Consider the following 7,541-nt stretch of genomic DNA (forward strand, 5'->3'; position numbering starts at 1 on the left):
ATAAAATAAAAATTGAAAATATTGGAAATATGAGCTTTAATGGGTTTTCCCCACTTTTGGCTTTCAAATTACTCACTATTCCACTAATTCAAACAAGGAGGTGTTGTCTTCAAATTATGCAATGTGATTGCATGAAGAGACTGAACAAAACTAAGTGTTGTTGGCTGAGAAATGAGACATGCAAATAAATTTTTCTGGTTTTGCTTTGAAGAAGGCTTATTCAACTATTGAAGCTGAAAAACAGTCATTTTTCCTCCAAATTTCCCTCAAATTAGAACTCATTTTGATTCCTAAAAATCAATCTAAGGTCCACGAGAATAGTAAGGAAGATCAAATGGTGGCCTATAAGGATTTGTTGAGGAGATTTGAGCTGGATTTGCTGAATTAAAGAGTTTTACAAAGGTATGACAGAAACCCTTTTTATTATTCTATGAGCATGTTGTCTTAATTACTTTGAAGAAGGCTTATGCATAATCCGTATTTCTTCCGCTAATTGCATGTTAACTCCATCATATATGTGTTGAATGGTGATGCATGAGCAAAAGGGGATGCGGCGTTAGCCGTGGTATGCGTTGGCCTAGGCAGAATGCTAGCAAGAACATAAACTTAGGTGTTGGTAAGAGACTTAAGTCTTCAGCTTAAACATTTAATTAGTGAGCTAGGTGGCGTGCTTAGAGACCTTAAAAATGAGTTAAGTATGCCAGTTGCCAATTTGAGGAACTCCATGAGCATGCAACCTTAGTATAAAAGGGAGTTTAAAGTTGAAGAGCTCGGTTTTGGTATTTTGAGCGTGCTAAGGGAGGAGAGTTACCACTAATTTGAAGCTTGAGCTATGAGGAAGCTAATTCAAGGCTGTTGGAAGAAGATCTCCATGGAATTGAGCTGAAGGTTGAAGAATTTCTTCAAGTGTTCAAGAATCTAAGGCCACGCAGTCGAGTTGTACAAATTGGTGAATTCCAAGCTTGTGGGTAAAGAATTAGAAGCTGTAATTCTAAGGTAAGGTAGTGGAGATGTTTAGAAATGAGTTCTTAAAATGAAGTTTCATGAGATTGTACTTGGAATTTAAGTTATTCAAGCTTAAAGTGAAAATCTATAATTTTTATTGGATGAACAAGTAGGCAGTTGCAATCCAGGCATAAGCAAGCAGCTAACTAGCAAATGTTAAGTGTGGACAAGCCATTGTCGCATAGGCGAAGCCAACACATTTTGATGCATAAGGATATCTTGTGTAAGCTACCACACATACTAGTTAGTTGCAAGGTAAAAATTTGCTTAAGTGTGGTTATGCGTTAAATACAATATACTAAGGATACATTGCATAGTAAAAGAAGGAAACGATGCGTCAAACTAGGGTTGAAGTTGAAGATGCGTTATTTTAAATAATAAGATAAGCTTGAAAGGAAGCTAAGGCATTAAACAAAGACTCTTGTTATTCTTACAGGGTAGACACACATAGGGAGGTTTACAATCCTTTAAGAAAGTAACCCAAAGTACTGTGAGTGACTAGTTTCAAAATATTTTCTAAGTGTTTTATTTATGAATGTTCAACGCATAGTTTCTCTTTCTTAGATGTTCAACACATACTTTTAGTAATGGAAATTGAGTTTAAAGCATGATTAATGTTTCTAAAGACAGTTTTAATATGAAATCTCCATGTGTTTACTTGAGTTTTCATGTCATGACTTAACATTTAAATGAGTTTGATTGAATATTTTGAATCAAATATTTTAAATCGGACCCAAGTGGAAGTGTGGTGAACGCCTTGTATCCCACAAATCAATTTTTACATAAACAAAATAGTAAACTAAAATATAATATACATAGAACAAACATGTAAATAGCATGGTGTAGGGAAAGAATAGAACCATTCTTACCTTTGTAGATTCCCAAGCTCCTAGAACAATCCTCTCGATGTTCCAAAAAACGAATCCTCCAACGATCTTGAACATGAACGTTTCCTCGAACAATCTTGAACACGACCGCGAGAGTAACCTTGTTATTCTGAAAGATTCCAACAAAATGATAGGTGGTATCCAACTATTGGAAAAGAGTGAGAAGGAACACTTTTTGGGAGAGTGGAGAGGATTTCTTTTGTGGCCTAGGGAAAAAATTGTACAATGAATGCTTGCAATTCTGTTGTGTTCTGTGTGTCCCCAAAAGGGCCATAAAGAAGATTTTATATAGAAAAGGATCACCCCCATCTCCTAGTCTTTTACCAATTGTTTCCTTGTGCACAATTAATTAAATAACACTTATTTAATTAATTAGCACATTAATTAAATAACTATTTATACAATAAATCCAATTTAACGTATATATATTTAATTATCATAAATATCATATGTATATGTGCAATACCTTTCTATTAATTAATTCTTTTTTAATTCAATTCACTTGAATAGTTATTTGGATCTTATTCAAATGTTTCTTTCTAATTTAATTTGAATTATAGATCATATCCATAATCAATTGTATATTAATCATATTGATATAATATTTTGTCAAATTGATTTGAAAAATTCAAATAATCCCTCTTTAGTATCCTTTAGTGAGCTAACAATGGGATTTCGTGGACATCAAAAGCTCCAACGATATGAGATTAATTGGTTAAACTCATTAAGCAAGTTAATCAAATATTCGTTCACTTCACTAAAGACCCACAGTTGCACTCTACTCACTACAGATATATTTCTGTGTCCACGGATATAGACCAATAACAACAAGTTGGTCCTTCACGAGTGTTTGTAACTCCAACTGGATCAAATTACCGTTTTACCCTTGGGTTACCTCTGACTCCTTAAGTACCAGTGCTCCTCTAATGAACAACCTATTTATGGCCCAACCAATAAACAAAAAAGCCCTCTCGGGCCAATGAGAGGGTAGGGCTCTTTGTTCAAGTCCCACGGACATTACTTAAGGAAACATTCATCTACTTACCCTGAAGATAAGAAGGACCGAATTCTGTCTTGTATTATTATGTTCCCAGCTCCCCACTAGGTATTGTCCTCAAAATGGTAGGCATATTGAGTCGGCAAACTAGCGACTCTCACTGATGCATGGAAAATGGAGAGTAAATATGCGTGCGTCTTATGATGTGCGTTGATTTCCATGCATCGATGGTCATGCGTTGGACTAAGAAATATGCAAGATGCGTTTAAAAGTGTATGCAATGACCATGCGTTTCTGCCACAAGTTTTCTTGCTTTCTCCCAAGTATAACGAGACTATACGCTACTCCTACTCCTAATTAAACAAATTAAGCAATGGAAGTCTGACTATGAGAGTTGGTAAAGACGCGACAACTGTTAACGCGTAATAAGATGCATGGAAAAATAGATAAAATAGTGGAGGGGAAGACTTCACAGCATCATTAAGCTTGATCGCAAGGGTAACCCCAACCAACATAAGCTATGCGATCATGCTATACATAAATATACGCACGCGATGCATATACGAAAATGTCGATAGAACTTATTTCTAAGTTTCCATTCTTGCTTTCATTAGACAAGATGACCACATACCACCATAACCTATTTCTATAGCACATGCGATGTGTAAATAACAGATAGAACTTATGTCTAAGATTATACTTCTTGCTTATGCGATTCTAATCCGAATCTCTCAAACCTAGATTCTATCTTTAGACTATTCTCTCAAGTATATCCAAAGGGTGAATGATGCATATATAAGACAAGATAATCACATAAAGTATGGTTGACATAAGATTATTCCTATCTCTAGGAATACTACTTACTTTGTTTAATGCGTTCCACTACTACTTACCCTCTCGGGCAGTTAGTTGCCGCTGATTAACTCATAGACAAGCGTTGCTACAACCTCACACTAAGTAAAGAGGATTTACTCACTATACTCGCGCAACACACACCTCTCAGTGGTTTGCTACATGTTTCATATGTCTATATCGCATGATTAAGTATGCGATACTCTTGCAATCTTATTTAGTTCGTTGCAATGAAAGTAAGGGATGATAAAGAAGAAGTTAATGAAGATGGAGTTGAAGGAAATAAAGAGATGCATTGATTACAAAATGTATTAATGTCTTGAGCCAAAATTTAATACAATACAGAGATAGAAGAGAGATGGAGGGCAAGATGTAGGCAATATCTTGCTTCCATCAGATGTGTGTCAAGGCTGCCGGTGGTGCCATGGAAGGGCGGTGGAATAGTCTCTCTTGAGATCTATCTCTGGAAAAGCTCCGATTGTCACTCGAAATGGGTGAAAGAATGAAGAACTCTCAAAGAATGTCTTCTCACGCTTTCATCTGTGATCACAAGTATCTGCCTTAAGGCAGAAACTTGGATGCCTTGAATTTGGGCTCTAAGGCTCTATTTATAGAGCTAAATCGTTGACAGCATTAATGGTTCTACTCTGAGTCTCTGCCACTAACGGCGTGATGGACCTACTCTGAATCTCTACTACTAACGGTGTTTTAGGTGAAATGTCAACATCATCTTTTTTATACTCCCAAGGTATGCGTTCATGCTTGGTTTTCGAAGTACCAGCGCATTTCACCACCCTTGCGATCACCCTTCTATCATGGTTATTACTCTGTAGCCGCAACCTCTATGCGGTGGACGCATGCGATTAATAGCTGCAACATCCATGCGATGAATGTACGTGATCACCCTTGTGATGGTTTGGGATTCACCACATGCGATCGGTTCCTGCGATAGCTACAAAAAATAGACATTTTGATGCAAAATAACGCATAATATTGGGTTAGTCGAGATTTTCAATGCTCATCGATGCAAGCTCACTTTTCACATGAATTCTTAGTATAATCACCGCATATTCTACTTGTTAGTCCTCATAATTCTAAATAAAAGGCTACAATAACTTGTATTTCTACCAGTTATCACTCACCCATACAAATCAAAGGACAATCCCTCATGAACAGGAGTTCATAATATACTCAGGATTAAGACTAAGTTGCCTAGGTCATCCTATTGAAATAGGAACCTAACTAGTTAACGATGTTACATCTAGTGGTTACTATTTCGCGATCCGGTCATATGAAAACTCATTGCATAGGATATCCCCACTCGGGCGTCACCTACACGAATGCATTGGATCATTGTGTTTGTATCAAATACAAAGGGGATCGTATCCATAGTGTCACCAGGATAAGGTACCCAGCCTTATCCCTATACCATAGACCTTTTAGGCTGTATCTTGAACATTGGTCCCTATATATCTTCGCATACAATTTAAGACTCATAAGGCAACCTTGGATGTTAGTTTATTCGATTTTAAGGTTATTAAGACAAAATAGAAAACAGTACAATAACATTTATTGAATTAATGTTCAGCGATTGTCACATCATTTTCTCGATAATAATCTCAAGCTTCTTTCTCATTCGTTTTTGCTTTGGTCTTGTTGTCAGTTGTACAAAACACGCAAAGAAAAGTATTTCTTGATCTACAGAGGGTTCAAGGCCCCCAGTTTCTTTTCTTGGATCTTTGTGCTGCCTTCCTTTCCCAACTTTGAGTCCTCTAAAACGGATATACAAAATTTATATCGTAAAACTTGTGTATGCTAAACACAAAAAGAACCATTATTAAAAAAATTAGATCTAATATTTAAATTAGCCACAAAATACAATTTGGTTTTACAACTTTTTTTTTAAAGTTTATTACATAAGGGTACTTTGATCTGTTAAGCTATTAAGAAATTTGTCTATTTAGCCGGGCAGTGAACACAAGGCGAACTATTCTCTCGCCTTTTACTAAAGAATACCGTGTGTTCGTCGCATGCACCGGCATACGCCTATTTTTGGAGGATTTTCTCTTCTTAGAGAATTTCCTACGGCCATAGTTAAGGGTTTTTACTTCAATTTTTAATTCTACGTCGATAATTTAACTTTTTGTAAAAGAGCGTACACATGACATATATTTACTACATTTATCTCAAATATTTATCAAATTTGACTTTATCTCTACTAATAAAAGAACATTATCTAAGTTTATATAGGTTTTTAATGTTGAAGAAAAATCGAAGAAACTGTTGTTACATTTTCAATATGATCATCTTTTATTAAAAGAAACTGTTACATTTTTAGTATTTTTTCTTTTGGACTTTCTTTTGGAGTGCACGTAGTGGTACCATCTATTCCTAAGATATACAACTTCAACAAGAAAAGCTTTTGAATAATTGATCAGAAGAAGGGTATTCTTAGTTGAAAGGATATTCTTAGTTGTAGAGCTTTGAGCTCAACCTTTCAATGTAGAGTCGTTTGAAGTACACAACTTTTAAGATGAGTTATTGTAACTTGGAGAGGACAGGCCAGAGAATAATTTATTACATCGGTAGTTGATATTATATCTTATAGAGAATTTGAATCTCCTTAAAAAGAGTAAGATATTCGTGCCTGAACCTAATTGTTAACGTATTTGTTTTCTCAATATTTTCTTCATTTTTCTCTGTTATTTGAAATTTCCCCATTAATTTTAAGGAGATTTAGAGATGGAGTCTACTATTGAGAAATCAAATGAGAATGTCGGAGATCTCAACAAGCATTTCGATTTAAGGAGCACACTTTAAGAGATGGAAAGGGAAAATGTTGTTCTACCTTAATCTTCTCAAACTGGTTTATGTCCTCTCAGAAAGGAAAAATAAAACCCAAGAAGATTAATACTGAAAGCATGGATCTTAAAGAGTTCATGGGATACCAAGAGAAAATTGATAAGTATGAGAAAGATGAATACAAATGTCGGCATTGTCTTTTAAATTTTTTTATTGATCATTTTTATGATTATTATGATATACATTCACATCTGTCAAAAAAATATGGAAAGCTTTGCAGAGTAAATATGATATTGAAGAAGCACGCGCGAAAAAAATATGCAGTAAGTCGCTTCTTTCACTTTCAAATGGTAGATGGAAAGTCTGTAGTAGATCATGCATAAGAGTTTCAGATGATAATGGCTAAAGAAGAATCTGAAGGGATTAAGATTGGAGACAATCTTATTGTTGCCGACATAATTGATAAGCTTCCACCATCATGGAGAGAATTTAAAAAATATGCTTCATAAGCAAAAGGAAATCTCTTTAAAAGTATTAATTACTCGCATTTGTTGTAATGAGGTTGGTGGAACACTAGTTTGTTGGAATGAGGTTGATGGAAGACAATTATTATGGCCAGAGTTGATACAAATGACTTCGTATAGTGTTGAGTTAATAAGAGAAAAATTTGAGAATAGCTCGAGAAAGACATAAAAGTTATACAGACAAACGAAGAAGAGAGTTCAAATTTGAGATTAAAGACCGAGTATTTCTTAAGCTATCACCATAGAAGGGGATACCCAGGTTTGACAGGAAAGGTAGTTGAGCCCAAGAAATATAGGACCTTATGAGATAGTTGAACGAATCGGGGCAACAACTTACAAATTAGTTTACCTACTAGTTATTAAAAATACATGATGTTTTCCATGTATCTATGTTCATGAAGTATGTACCAGATCCTACTCATATTTTTCATGATCAGCCAGTATAGTTGAAGTAAAACTTATCATATGGAGAGG

The 7,541-nt window shown here is 35.2% G+C and overlaps 1 non-coding gene across 1 annotated transcript; it reads left to right on the forward strand.

Moving 5' to 3' along the window:
* Positions 1–5,703: 5,703 nt before the first annotated feature.
* Positions 5,704–5,820, forward strand: LOC120068698 (U5 spliceosomal RNA). The gene has a single exon (XR_005479326.1). It is a non-coding gene; the product is annotated as a U5 spliceosomal RNA (small nuclear RNA).
* The last annotated feature ends 1,721 nt before the right edge of the window (positions 5,821–7,541 follow it).

This window comes from Benincasa hispida, chromosome 12, assembly GCF_027475165.1.
Source record: "Benincasa hispida cultivar pf3 chromosome 12, pf3_genome.v1.1, whole genome shotgun sequence".
In the NCBI taxonomy this organism is placed as follows: domain Eukaryota; kingdom Viridiplantae; phylum Streptophyta; class Magnoliopsida; order Cucurbitales; family Cucurbitaceae; genus Benincasa; species Benincasa hispida.